This window comes from Lissotriton helveticus, chromosome 6 (assembly GCF_964261635.1).
Source record: "Lissotriton helveticus chromosome 6, aLisHel1.1, whole genome shotgun sequence".
In the NCBI taxonomy this organism is placed as follows: domain Eukaryota; kingdom Metazoa; phylum Chordata; class Amphibia; order Caudata; family Salamandridae; genus Lissotriton; species Lissotriton helveticus.
In genome coordinates, this window is record NC_136067.1 from 692,180,266 (window position 1) to 692,192,994 (window position 12,729).

Consider the following 12,729-nt stretch of genomic DNA (forward strand, 5'->3'; position numbering starts at 1 on the left):
TTTATGCGGTTGTCAGAAACTAATCCCTTCTTGTTTATTCGAGAATGTTTCTAGTGACTTCTGGGCTAGCTGGCACTCACAATTAAGTCTAATATATTCGATAGTCGACCTAAGTCCTACTTCAAATCTGTAGGATATGTTATTTCAATGCGCAGAGCCTATTGGGAATATAGGAACTACACTACACTATGATGCATCAGGGCTGCCTCACAGTCCCCACTGTGTCCATCGCACCCAGGTTGTGCTCCCATGTTTCTCTCAGTTTCCCCAATCTGTCTGGCATATTATAGTTCAGGGTTCTACACGTCAGAGAGACTGTCTTGTTGGTTATCCGCTCTTGTAGTAAGCGACCCTCCAGTGGCGCATATTCCGGCAGGGGTGCAGAAAGCAAGCTCTCAGCCCTCCAAGCATGTCACTGTTGCTCATATTTAAAAATGTGGGTGGGGTGTAGCCCGAACTCCAATGCCAAGGACCTGAAGGGTTTAAGGTCCCCCTTTGCCACCACATCCCCCAGTGTAGAGATTCCAATATCGTCCCATCCCCCAAAGCCCTTGACTTTGTGGAGTTCTCTCAACCAGGTACAGTGCCATAACAGTGTCTGTTTCGTCAGTTTACGTGTCCATCCTAAGGTCTTAGTCGCCCTGTCCCACACCCGAATGGTTATTTGCGTGGCCGGCAGTAGGCGTCTTCTACCTGAAACCCCATATAAATAGAATAGGCAGAATCGACGTTCCATGGTATCCCTTTCAAATCTGTATGTGGGGTGATCCGCCGGGGCATGGAGCCATTCATTTACCGGCGCTTGATGCTCTGCCCAGTAGTAGGCCTCGATGTCCTGCAGGGATATCCTGCCATTATACTGGTTTTGCTGCATCGTGCTCATAGCAATCCTTGGTTGTTTCCCTAGCCACAGCAGGGAACGTAGTTCTGCATCTATCATCTGGGACGTCAGCCGAGGAAGAGGGAAGAATTCATTTGGAGGACGTACAAAAAGCGAGGCAATGTATCATTTTAAACATGGCGGCTCAGCCTAGTATCATAAGGGGAAGCGTTTTCCAGCGTAAAGCGTCCACTGTAAAATTCGTTATGACTCTCTGAATGTTTTTTTGGTTGGATTTAAATCCGTGGTTATATAGGTCCCCAGGTACGTGAACCCCATTTGCGAAATCTGGAGGGCCCCTAGGAAAGGGGGCCACATTACCTCAGATCTTGGGCTGTATTAATTAATTAATTAATTGTGGGTTTCTAAAGCGCTAGAATCGACTCCCGAAGGAGTATCTCTGCTCTGTAGACCGCTGGGGAACCCGTCCTGGCTTTCCCTGTGAGATGGTCCCTACTGGGTATCTCCAAGGTGAAACCAGGCATCCCCGGCGTATGTGGGGGGCCGTTGTGGAGATGAGGCAAGCTAATGCCCAGAGTTGCCGAGTGTGATCCCTGGTTAGAGTAGGCACTGAGAAGAGAATTATCGAGTCCGCTGACCCTGGTCCTCGACCCTGCCGCGTCGGGAATAGAACCCTGGTCCCGGGCCGTCCTCTGCTTCCAGGACTGCCGCCTCTAACCAGTGAGCCACACCACTCCATAGAACCGATTTATGTCAATTAATCGTATACCCAGAGAAGGTGCCATACCTGCCCAGGAGACTGAACAGTGCGGAATCGTGCTTGCCGGTTGTGATACATAAAGCAGAATATCATCCGCATTTAGCGAAATCTTTATTTCCTCAAAATCAGTTTCTGAAATTTGGAACCCCTGTATCTCCGCATCTGTCTGACCTCACAGGCCACTATTTCAATGGTGAGGGCGAATAGTTGAGGGGACAGAGGACACCCCTGTTGGGTTCCCCTTCTAATATGGAAGTCCTCAGACAGTAGCCCATTTCACTCTAGCTCGAGTTCGTGGATCCGCATATAAGAGTCCTACCCAGTGTCTGAATTTGGGGCCGATGCTGAATTTAACCAGGACCGCCTCTAAAAAGGGCCAATGGCCAGCGTCAAACGCAATTTCCACGTCTAAAGAGAGAAACATGTGTGGGTCATCCCGATCCTGTACCTCCATCAGCCAGTTGTGGGTCCGTCGTAGGTTCTGTCCGGTCGCCCGAACTGGTAAGAAACCTGTTTGATCTTGATGCACCAGGCCCGAGATTACTTAGCAAAAACGGAGGGCCAGTATCGTCGCCAGGAGTTTAACCTCTATGTTGAGGAGGGAGATTGGGTGATAAGACGCACACTCCTCAGGGGGCTCTCCTATTTTATGGATGGGGATAATGGTGGCCAGTTTAAGATCCATTGGGAAGGTGCCCTCTTGGGCCGCGTCCCGGAACAGTATTAACAAGTTCACCGCCAGGAGATCTACCCCTTTTTTATAAAATTCCGCTGGGAGTCCATTCGGGCCTGGGGACTTTCCAGGGTACAATTTAGTTATTGCCTCTGTAAGTTCAGTCACCGATATGCCAACTTCAAGGTCCTCCATATCCTCAGTCGCTAGGCTCAGAGTTTGGACAGTGGCTAGATATGCTAGAATCTCCTCCGGGGCAGCCAGTTCCCTGGACGTATAGAAATCCCTAAAGTAGTAAGCAAATGTGTTAGAACTGGCTATTTCTGGTAGGCTAAGGCTGACGCCAAAGCCAGGCAGAAACCACCATTCTAGTCAGGGCAAGGGAGTCACACGTCAAGATAACCCCTGCTCACCCCCTTGGTAGCTTGGCACGAGCAGTGAGGCTAAACTCGGAGGCAATGTGTAAAGCATTTGCGCCAGCACACAGCAGCAACAACATCCTAGGCACACCACAAAAGGAACTCCACACAAGGTTATATAAAAATAACTTCTGTATTGTCAAAATCACATCAGATAGAAATCACACATGTACATTGTGCCAACTGGCACGGGCAATATTCACAAGGTATTATTCACAAGTCAGGGCTACATCGGCCACTGTCAGGATCAATTCTTTTAGAAATAGAAATACTGTCAGAAATTAGAATAAAAGGCTATAAAATCACTGTAGCACAAATTAGCAAGTATAACACACAACCAGTAACTACTGGTAACAGGTAAGTACCACCTACGCAACCCTAACCACCTTAGGAGAATGTCACGCAGGGGACCAGGACCTCACTAGGACCACCTGTACTGGAAAGAACAACCACCTAAGAATAAAATACATTTAGGGGTATCAGCAAGAACACATTACACATGATGCATCACAACATTCAGAGGTGCAGGGAAAAAGGTAAACACATGATGTATAAAAACACATTCAGCGCTGTAATAATAAGGCACATGATGCATCATAAACACATTCAGAAATGCAGAATCAAGGAAGACACATGATGCATAAAAACATTCAGAGGTGCCAGAACAGAACTCAATAGCGCAAAAACACATGACGCCTAAAAACATTCAGAGGTGTAAGATCAAGGTGCGTAATCATATTAAATGCATTACATTTCCTAGCACCACATCACATTGCGCAAAACTCACATTAGGCAATTACCATCACATAGATAATCACATTGCGCCTAAATAAAGTCACATACCAGCCCCCATCTAATAAAGGGACTAAAGAGCCCTGTGTTCAGAATGTCAGGGCGCGCTGCCATGCAGCGCCAGTCAGGGGTGCGCCACTGGCGCAAAACCTAAACGTTGCAGGTGCCCACTACTTGCTGGGGACCTGGGAACAATCATAAGACCAAAACGGTGCTGCTGCCCACTAATTGCTGGGCAGCTGTGAAACAAAACTGCGACAGGGGCTGTCACTAGCCCTAGAACAGAACTGCGCCCAATCGTTGGAGCCACACAGGCTCTGTAAACCACTCTAGGAACCATGATGCCCCGCGTGGGCAGGAGCCCGGTCCTCTCTGGCTCTCAAAACGACAATGGTGCCTTCACTGGCACTAGAACTACCCTGGCCCCGGAGGGGACGGGCATCGACACTATGCCCCAAGGTGCCCCGGGAGCCACCAGGCTCTGAAAGAAATAATACGTGCCCCCATCGCTGAAGCCTCTCGTGGGCTCAGAAGGAATGCTCCTTAGCTGCTGGAGTCCCTCGCTGGGGACTAAAAATGTAAACAATGCTCAGGAGCCTCTCGTGGGCACTTAGCAGAGGAGCGACCCGCTGCCATCCGGGTCCGCTCTTCAATCCGAGCCCCCTCCCTCACTCACCGGTCTGTTCTCTTCTGGCGGGGCTCCTCCGGGTAGGCGGAAGACATCTGCTGCTCACGGTGGGGGGCAGCCTCGCGCCCCCTTCGCCTCGGCTCACCACAGCTGCGGGGCTCTCCCCGCTGGTCTTCTTCCTTCTCTCGGTCTGTGCTGCCTGCGACGGATCCCGCGGGGACCCGTGGCCTAGCCCCCACCTATTTTCAGGGACTCTTCACTCTCGACGCGGCGGGCAGCATCTCCGGTCTCCCTCTTCACACGGGAGACCGGCAAAACGGGGCCCAGGCTTCCCCCAGGCAAGGGGGAAGCGGAAATCACGCTCGCCAGGCCCCGACCACGTCACCACAGAATCTGCCTGGCTTTCTGTCCTGAGGGCCGCCAATGGCAGCGCGGCACTTGGCAGGGAGGCGGGCGCAGCGCCTCGGCATCGATCTCCGGGCCAGCGGAGGTGATTCAAAGGGGCACAACGAGGGGTGGGCACCCTCGGTTGCAAAATTAAACGTAGAAACGGGGTGAGCACCCGTTAGACACGTAAATAAATGGGGTGGCAGCCCTCACTAAAAATAATTAAATAAAGGCGCTGGGTGGGCACCGGCACTCGCACATAAAGCGCTCCCAAGCGCTAAAGGACCATCCACAGCGCTCCTAGCGCTAGAACATCAAACAAAGCGCTTCCAGGTGCTTTAGGCTATAATATGCCCTGGCAAAAGCAAGGCAAGGAAAAGGTCCCAGGAGTCTGCAAGCAGGGGACCACAGGCAAAGGTCCCTAGGGAAAGTCCATCAGTCTCCAAGTCCCTCAGGTATCCAGGGGCTGGGCAGGGCCCAGGGATTCCCCTGGGCCCAAGCAGCAGCACTCCCCTGGTAGGATTCAAGTCAGAAACAAGAACATTTGTAGAGTGTCACAGCACCCTTTTTATTCCCAAAAAAGTCTTTGAAGTCTTTGTGCAAGTGGGCCCTGAGCCCGGTCTAAACCAGTTCTTGGGTGTTGCTGGAGCCCTTGGGCTTCCTGGCTTCCTTCTTTCTTTCAGTATCAGGGACGGAGGTGACAGTCGCCCAGCGGGAGGTGGAGCCAGCATTGTAGTCAGGCAGGCACAGCCATATTCACTCCCAGGTGCTATCTCCTCCCACTTCCCTGGCAGCAGATGCAGCCTTTCATCCACAGGCTGACTCAGACAACCTCCTGGGGGCTCTGCAGCACCTGTCACCCTCAAACCAGACAGTCAATCCACAAGCAGGCCCAGGCTCACTCCTGGGGCCAGGCTCCAGCCAATCACATGCCAGACACAAATTACACAAATATGCCAACCTCTAAAAGTGGCACTTCTACACTAGACACGATCATGCCGCATATACCATTACGCAGCATTCAATCTCACGAGTTCGTACATACCAAACTCGACCCTGCACTCCCCACACATCAGGAACTACCATGGGCATACATATTCCCCATTCATTCCTATGGGAGGGCAGGTCACTCACCACACATACACAGAGAGCTCACGCACTTTACACTGTACCACAGTGAAAAAGTGCGCAGAGGCCTAAAATCACCAACACCAGTTTCCAGAAACAGGCTAGGAAAAAGCAAAAAGTTTCGGGGTGAACCTGTCAAAAAGGGCCAGGTCCAACACAACCCCCTTCAAGCCAAAACGCAGGGTAGACCAATCACTCCACTGATGGGCTTCCCTGCTTTGGGCGACAAAACACGGACACGGGCCCGCACGGCAGGGACACCCTCCGGTTTTTCGCCACTCTGAACCCACATAGATTTCTCTCAACAAAAGCTCTCTGGCACAACTAGAATACCCCACTGGTACTCTCTAGTCATCCACGGCCAGGACCAGGCCCTAGGCCATCCAAATGTCAGAGGTCCTAACCACTTCACAGAGTGGGGGCAGTAACCCCTGGCACACAATAGCCATTCTCCACTCTCCCTCTCAGTGTAGCTACAACTACCACTGATCCTTCAACCTAGGGACCACACCCTCAGGCTGACTAGAGGTCACGGGCAAGAATGCCCCACCCTACCTCTACTTCTGGGTTTCCGCACCCTCACAGGGAAGCACACACCAGAACACAATTCTCCTACCAGTTCAGGACCTCACTCCATCACTGGTCTACCACCTGGAAACTATTTCACTTCTGAGGTACAAAGCACACAGCACAGTCCCTCTTCAAGCAGGTGGGGGGACACAGCACACAGCAAAGCCCCCTTTCCTCTACCTTAGTGGAAACAACAAACTGCAGGTGGGCCCCAGAACACACAGCAAGGGCAGCCCCCTCAATCTCTTCAGCTGATCTACTTTGGCAGAGATTCCTTCTTGACCTGGAAGTTTCCTAATCTCCCAACCTAGGATCTAAACCCTCAGGTTGCACCGGGGTCAGAAGTACACCGTCCCTCTGCACCCCCTTCCAGAGTTCTGCACCCTCCACTTAGGAGCGGTACCCCTCAACACCAGGACCGCCGGAGTTCTGGTTACAGACACTCCCCGTCCTCTAGACACAGGAAGATCCTCCTCAAATGACCTGTATGTACAGCCTAGGCCCCTGACCTGGCGCTCCCTTAGGGAACCCTCCAGGCCCTGAGATAGGGTTTCGGGCCAACGTGGGACACACCGTCCCACACTCACTCTGCCTCCACTGAGACAGGACTTGAGCCCCTACACCCCTACCATCCTAATGGGACCTAGCTGGGCTACACATGAACCTCTTCACCTACACAGGATTATCAGATACACAAGCCACTACTTTTAGAATCACTCCCTAATGCCTCTGCAAGACTTCTAGCATACCGCCAGACATCCACCTTCTTATCCAGTGCCTCTGCAGGACCTCCTGCACACCACCAGAGGTACACCTCCTATGCAAGCTCCTTTAAAATAAATCACGCCAACTCCTCCAGTTCAACACAACCACTCATCCACACACTCCCTCTCCAGACTGGTGAGACAGTTTCTCACTGCCTCTGACTCTCAACCTGTACCCCTCTTACTGAGCACCAGGCACCATACTCTGGGAACTGAGAATGGGACTTCACGCACTGGACACATTTTAGCTGCCACCACTGGATCCTACCATACTGGGGAATCCAGACACACACACTACACTCAGGGGATAACCACCCTCCCGAGCTAGCCATTTCTCCTCCACACTCCCTCTCTTCCATCGACCCACACAGGGACAGGAACAGGGATTGGGCACTGGACCCAGCAAGGGATTCCTAATCTATGGGAACCTCCCCCTCTACTGGCATTCCGCCCTGTCATTTTCTCTCATCTGCCACTAAACATAAAAGCGCAGGAAACACCATTTGAAAATGACTCTCTTGAGGAAAAACAAAATCACAAAGAATAATCCCAAACATGTGACTTATCTAAAAAATGCAGAGTTTTGTAATGTAGCCAGCTGTCGCTGTGGCACTGCGCAAACACAAGTCCAAATCCGCACCGCTGACCAACAATGTTAGAACTGGCTATTTCTGGTAGGCTAAGGCTGACGCCAAAGCCAGGCAGAAACCACCATTCTAGCCAGGGCAAGGGAGTCACACGCCAAGATAACCCCTGCTCACCCTCTTGGTAGCTTGGCACGAGCAGTGAGGCTAAACTCGGAGGCAATGTGTAAAGCATTTGCGCCAGCACACAGCAGCAACAACATCCTAGGCACACCACAAAAGGAACTCCACACAAGGTTATATAAAAATAACTTCTGTATTGTCAAAATCACATCAGATAGAAATCACACATGTACATTGTGCCAACTGGCACGGGCAATATTCACAAGGGATTATTCACAAGACAGGGCCACATGGGCCACTGTCAGGATCAATACTTTTAGAAATAGAAATACTGTGAGAAATTAGAATAAAAGAATATAAAATCACTGTAGCACAAATTAGCAAGTATAGCACACAACCAGTAACTACTGGTAACAGGTAAGTCCACCTACGCAACCCTAACCACCTTAGGAGAATGTCACGCAGGGGACCAGGACCTCACTAGGACCACCTGTACTGGAAAGAACAACCACCTAAGAATAAAATACATTTAGGGGTATCAGCAAGAACACATTACACATGATGCATCACAACATTTAGAGGTGCAGGGAAAAAGGTAAACACATGATGTATAAAAACACATTCAGCGGTGTAATAATAAGGCAAATGAATCATCATAAACACATTCAGAGGTGCAGAATCAAGGAAGACACATGATGCATAAAAACATTCAGAGGTGCCAGAACACAACTCAATAGCGCAAAAACACATGACGCCTAAAAACATTCAGAAGTTTAAGATCAAGGTGCGTAATCATATTAAATGCATTACATTTCCTAGCACCACATCACATTGCGAAAAACTCACATTAGGCAATTACCATCACATAGATAATCACATTGCGCCTAAATAAAGTCACATACCAGCCCCCATCTAATAAAGGGACTAAAGAGCCCTGTGTCCAGAATGTCAAGGCGCGCTGCCATGCAGCGCCAGTCAGGGGTGCGCCACTGGCGCAAAACCTAAACGTTGCAGGGGCCCACTACTTGCTGGGCACCTGGGAACAATCACAAGACCTAAACGGTGCAGCTGCCCACTAATTGCTGGGCAGCTGTGAAACAAACCTGCGACAGGGGCTGTCACTAGCCCTAGAACAGAACTGCGCCCAATCGTTGGAGCCACACAGGCTCTGGAAACCACTTAGGTAAGGGCTGAAGCTCAAAATAACCTAGGGGGGGCTCTAGGAACCATGATGCCCCGCGTGGGCAGGAGCCCGGGCCTCTCTGGCTCTCAAAATGACAATGGTGCCTTCACTGGCACTAGAACTACACTGGCCCCGGAGGGGACGGGCATCAACACTATGCCCCTAGGTGCCCCGGGAGCCACCAGGCTCTGAAAGAAATAATACGTGCCCCCATCGCTGGAGTCTCTCGTGGGCTCAAAAGGAATGCTCCTTAGCTGCTGGAGTCCCTCGCTGGGGACTAAAAATGCAAACAATGCTCAGGAGCCTCTCGTGGGCTCTAATTAGCACAATGCCCCACTTAGCAGAGGAGCGACCCGCTGCCATCCGGGGCCGCTCTTCAATCGGAGCCCCCTCCCGCACTCACCGGTCTGTTCTCTTCCGGTGGGGCTCCTCCGGGCAGGCGGAAGACATCTGCTGCTCACGGTGGGGGGCAGCCTCGCGCCCCCTTCGCCTCGGCTCACCACAGCTGCGGGGCTCTCCCCGCTGGTCTTCTTCCTTCTCTCGGTCTGTGCTGCCTGCAACGGATCCCGCGGGGACCCGCGACCTAGCCCCCACCTATTTTCGGGGACTCTTCACTCTCGGCGCGGCGGGCAGCATCTCCGGTCTTCCTCTTCACATGGGAGACCGGCAAAACGGGGCCCAGGCTTCCCCCTGGCAAGGGGGAAGCGGAAATCACGCTCGCCAGGCCCCGCCCACGTCACCACAGAATCTGCCTGGCTTCCTGTCCTGAGGGCCGCCAATGGCAGCGCGGCACTTGGCAGGGAGGCGGGCGCAGCGCCTCGGCATCGATCTCCGGGCCAGCGGCGGTGATTCAAAGGGGCACAACGAGGGGTGGGCACCCTCGGTTGCAAAATTAAACATAGAAACGGGGTGAGCACCCGTTAGACACGTAAATAAATGGGGTGGCACCCCTCACTAAAAATAATTAAATAAAGGCGCCGGGTGGGCACCGGCACTCGCACATAAAGCGCTCCCAAGCGCTAAAGGACCATCCACAGTGCTCCTAGCGCTAGAACATCAAACAAAGCGCTTCCAGGCGCTTTAGGCTATAATAAGCCCTGGCAAAAGCAAGGAAAAGGTCCCAGGAGTCTGCAAGCAGGGGACCACAGGCAAAGGTCCCTAGGGAAAGTCCATCAGTCTCCAAGTCCCTCAGGTATCCAGGGGCTGGGCAGGGCCCAGGGATTCCCCTGGGCCCAAGCAGCAGCACGCCCCTGGTAGGATTCAAGTCAGAAACAAGAACATTTGTAGAGTGTCACAGTACCTTTTTTATACCCAAAAACGTCTTTGAAGTCTTTGTGCAAGTGGGCCCTGAGCCCGGTCTAAACCAGTTCCTGGGTGTTGCTGGAGCCCTTGGGCTTCCTGGCTTCCTTCTTTCTTTCAGTATCAGGGACGGAGGTGACAGTCGCCCAGCGGGAGGTGGAGCCAGCATTGTGGTCAGGCAGGCACAGCCATATTCACTCCCAGGTGCTATCTCCTCCCACTTCCCTGGCAGCAGATGCAGCCTTTCATCCACGGGCTGACTCAGACAACCTCCTGGGGGCTCTGCAGCCCCTGTCACCCTCAAACCAGACAGTCAATCCACAAGCAGGCCCAGGCTCACTCCTGGGGCCAGGCTCCAGCCAATCACATGCCAGACACAAATTACACAAATATGCCAACCTCTAAAAGTGGCACTTCTACACTAGACACGATCATGCCGCATATACCATTACGCAGCATTCAATCTCACGAGTTCGTACATACCAAACTCGGCCCTGCACTCCCCACACATCAGGAGCTACCATGGGCATACATATTCCCCATTCATTCCTATGGGAGGGCAGGTCACTCACCACACATACACAGAGAGCTCACGCACTTTACACTGTACCACAGTGAAAAAGTGCGCAGAGGCCTAAAATCACCAACACCAGTTTCCAGAAACAGGCTAGGAAAAAGCAAAACGTTTCGGGGTGAACCTGCCAAAAAGGGCCAGGTCCAACACAACCCCCTTCCAGCCAAAACGCAGGGTAGACCAATCACTCCACTGATGGGCTTCCCTGCTTTGGGCGACAAAACACGGACACGGGCCCGCACGGCAGGGACACCCTCCGGTTTTTCGCCACTCTGAACCCACATAGATTTCTCTCAACAAAAGCTCTCTGGCACAACTAGAATACCCCACTGGTACTCTCTAGTCATCCACGGCCAGGACCAGGCCCTAGGCCATCCAAATGTCACAGGTCCTAACCACTTCACAGAGTGGGGGCAGTAACCCCTGGCACACAATAGCCATTCTCCACTCTCCCTCTCAGTGTAGCTACAACTACCACTGATCCTTCAACCTAGGGACCACACCCTCAGGCTGACCAAAGGTCACCGGCAAGAATGCCCCACCCTACCTCTACTTCTGGGTTTCCGCACCCTCACAGGGAAGCACACACCAGAACACAATTCTCCTACCAGTTCAGGACCTCACTCCATCACTGGTCTACCACCTGGAAACTATTTCACTTCTGAGGTACAAAGCACACAGCACAGTCCCTCTTCAAGCAGGTGGGGGGGACACAGCACACAGCAAAGCCCACTTTCCTCTACCTTAGTGGAAACAACAAACTGCAGGTGGGCCCCAGAACACACAGCAAGGGCAGCCCCCTCAATCTCTTCAGCTGATCTACTTTGGCAGAGATTTCTTCTTGACCTGGAAGTTTCCTAATCTCCCAACCTAGGATCTAAACCCTCAGGTTGCACCGAGGTCAGAAGTACACCGTCCCTATGCACCCCCTTCCAGAGTTCTGCACCCTCCACTTAGGAGCGATACCCCTCAACACCAGGACTGCCGGAGTTCTGGTTACAGACACTCCCCGTCCTCTAGACACAGGAAGATCCTTCTCAAATGACCTGTATGTACAGCCTAGGCCCCTGACCTGGCGCTCCCTTAGGGAACCCTCCAGGCCCTGAGATAGGGTTTCAGGCCAACGTGGGACACACCGCCCCACACTCACTCCGCCTCCACTGAGACAGGACTTGAGCCCCTACACCCCTACCATCCTAATGGGACCTAGCTGGGCTACACATGAACCTCTTCACCTACACAGGATCATCAGATACACAAGCCACTACTTTTAGAATCACTCCCTAATGCCTCTGCAAGACTTCTAGCATACCGCCAGACATCCACCTTCTTATCCAGTACCTCTGCAGGACCTCCTGCACACCACCAGAGGTACACCTCCTATGCAAGCTCCTTTAAAAAAACTCACACCAACTCCTCCAGTTCAACACAACCACTCATCCACACACTCCCCCTCCAGACTGGTGAGACAGTTCCTCACTGCCTCTAACTCTCAACCTGTACCCCTCTTACTGAGCACCAGGCACCATACTCTGGGAACTGGGAATGGGACTTCACGCACTGGACACATTTTAGCTGCCACCACTGGATCCTACCATACTGGGGAATCCAGACACACACACTACACTCAGGGGATAACCACCCTCCCGTGCTAGCCATTTCTCCTCCACACTCCCTCTCTTCCATCTACCCACACAGGGACAGGAACAGGGATTGGGCACTGGACCCAGCAAGGGATTCCTAATCTATGGGAACCTCCCCCTCTACTGGCATCCCGCCTTGTCATTTTCTCTCATCTGCCACTAAACATAAAAGCGCAGGAAACACCATTTAAAAATGACTCTCTTGAGGAAAAACAAAATCACAAACAATAATCCCAAACATGTGACTTATCTAAAAGATGCAGAGTTTTGTAATGTAGCCAGCTGTCGCTGTGGCACTGCGCAAACACAAGTCCAAATCCGCACTGCTGACCAACAATGTTAGAACTGGCTATTTCTGGTA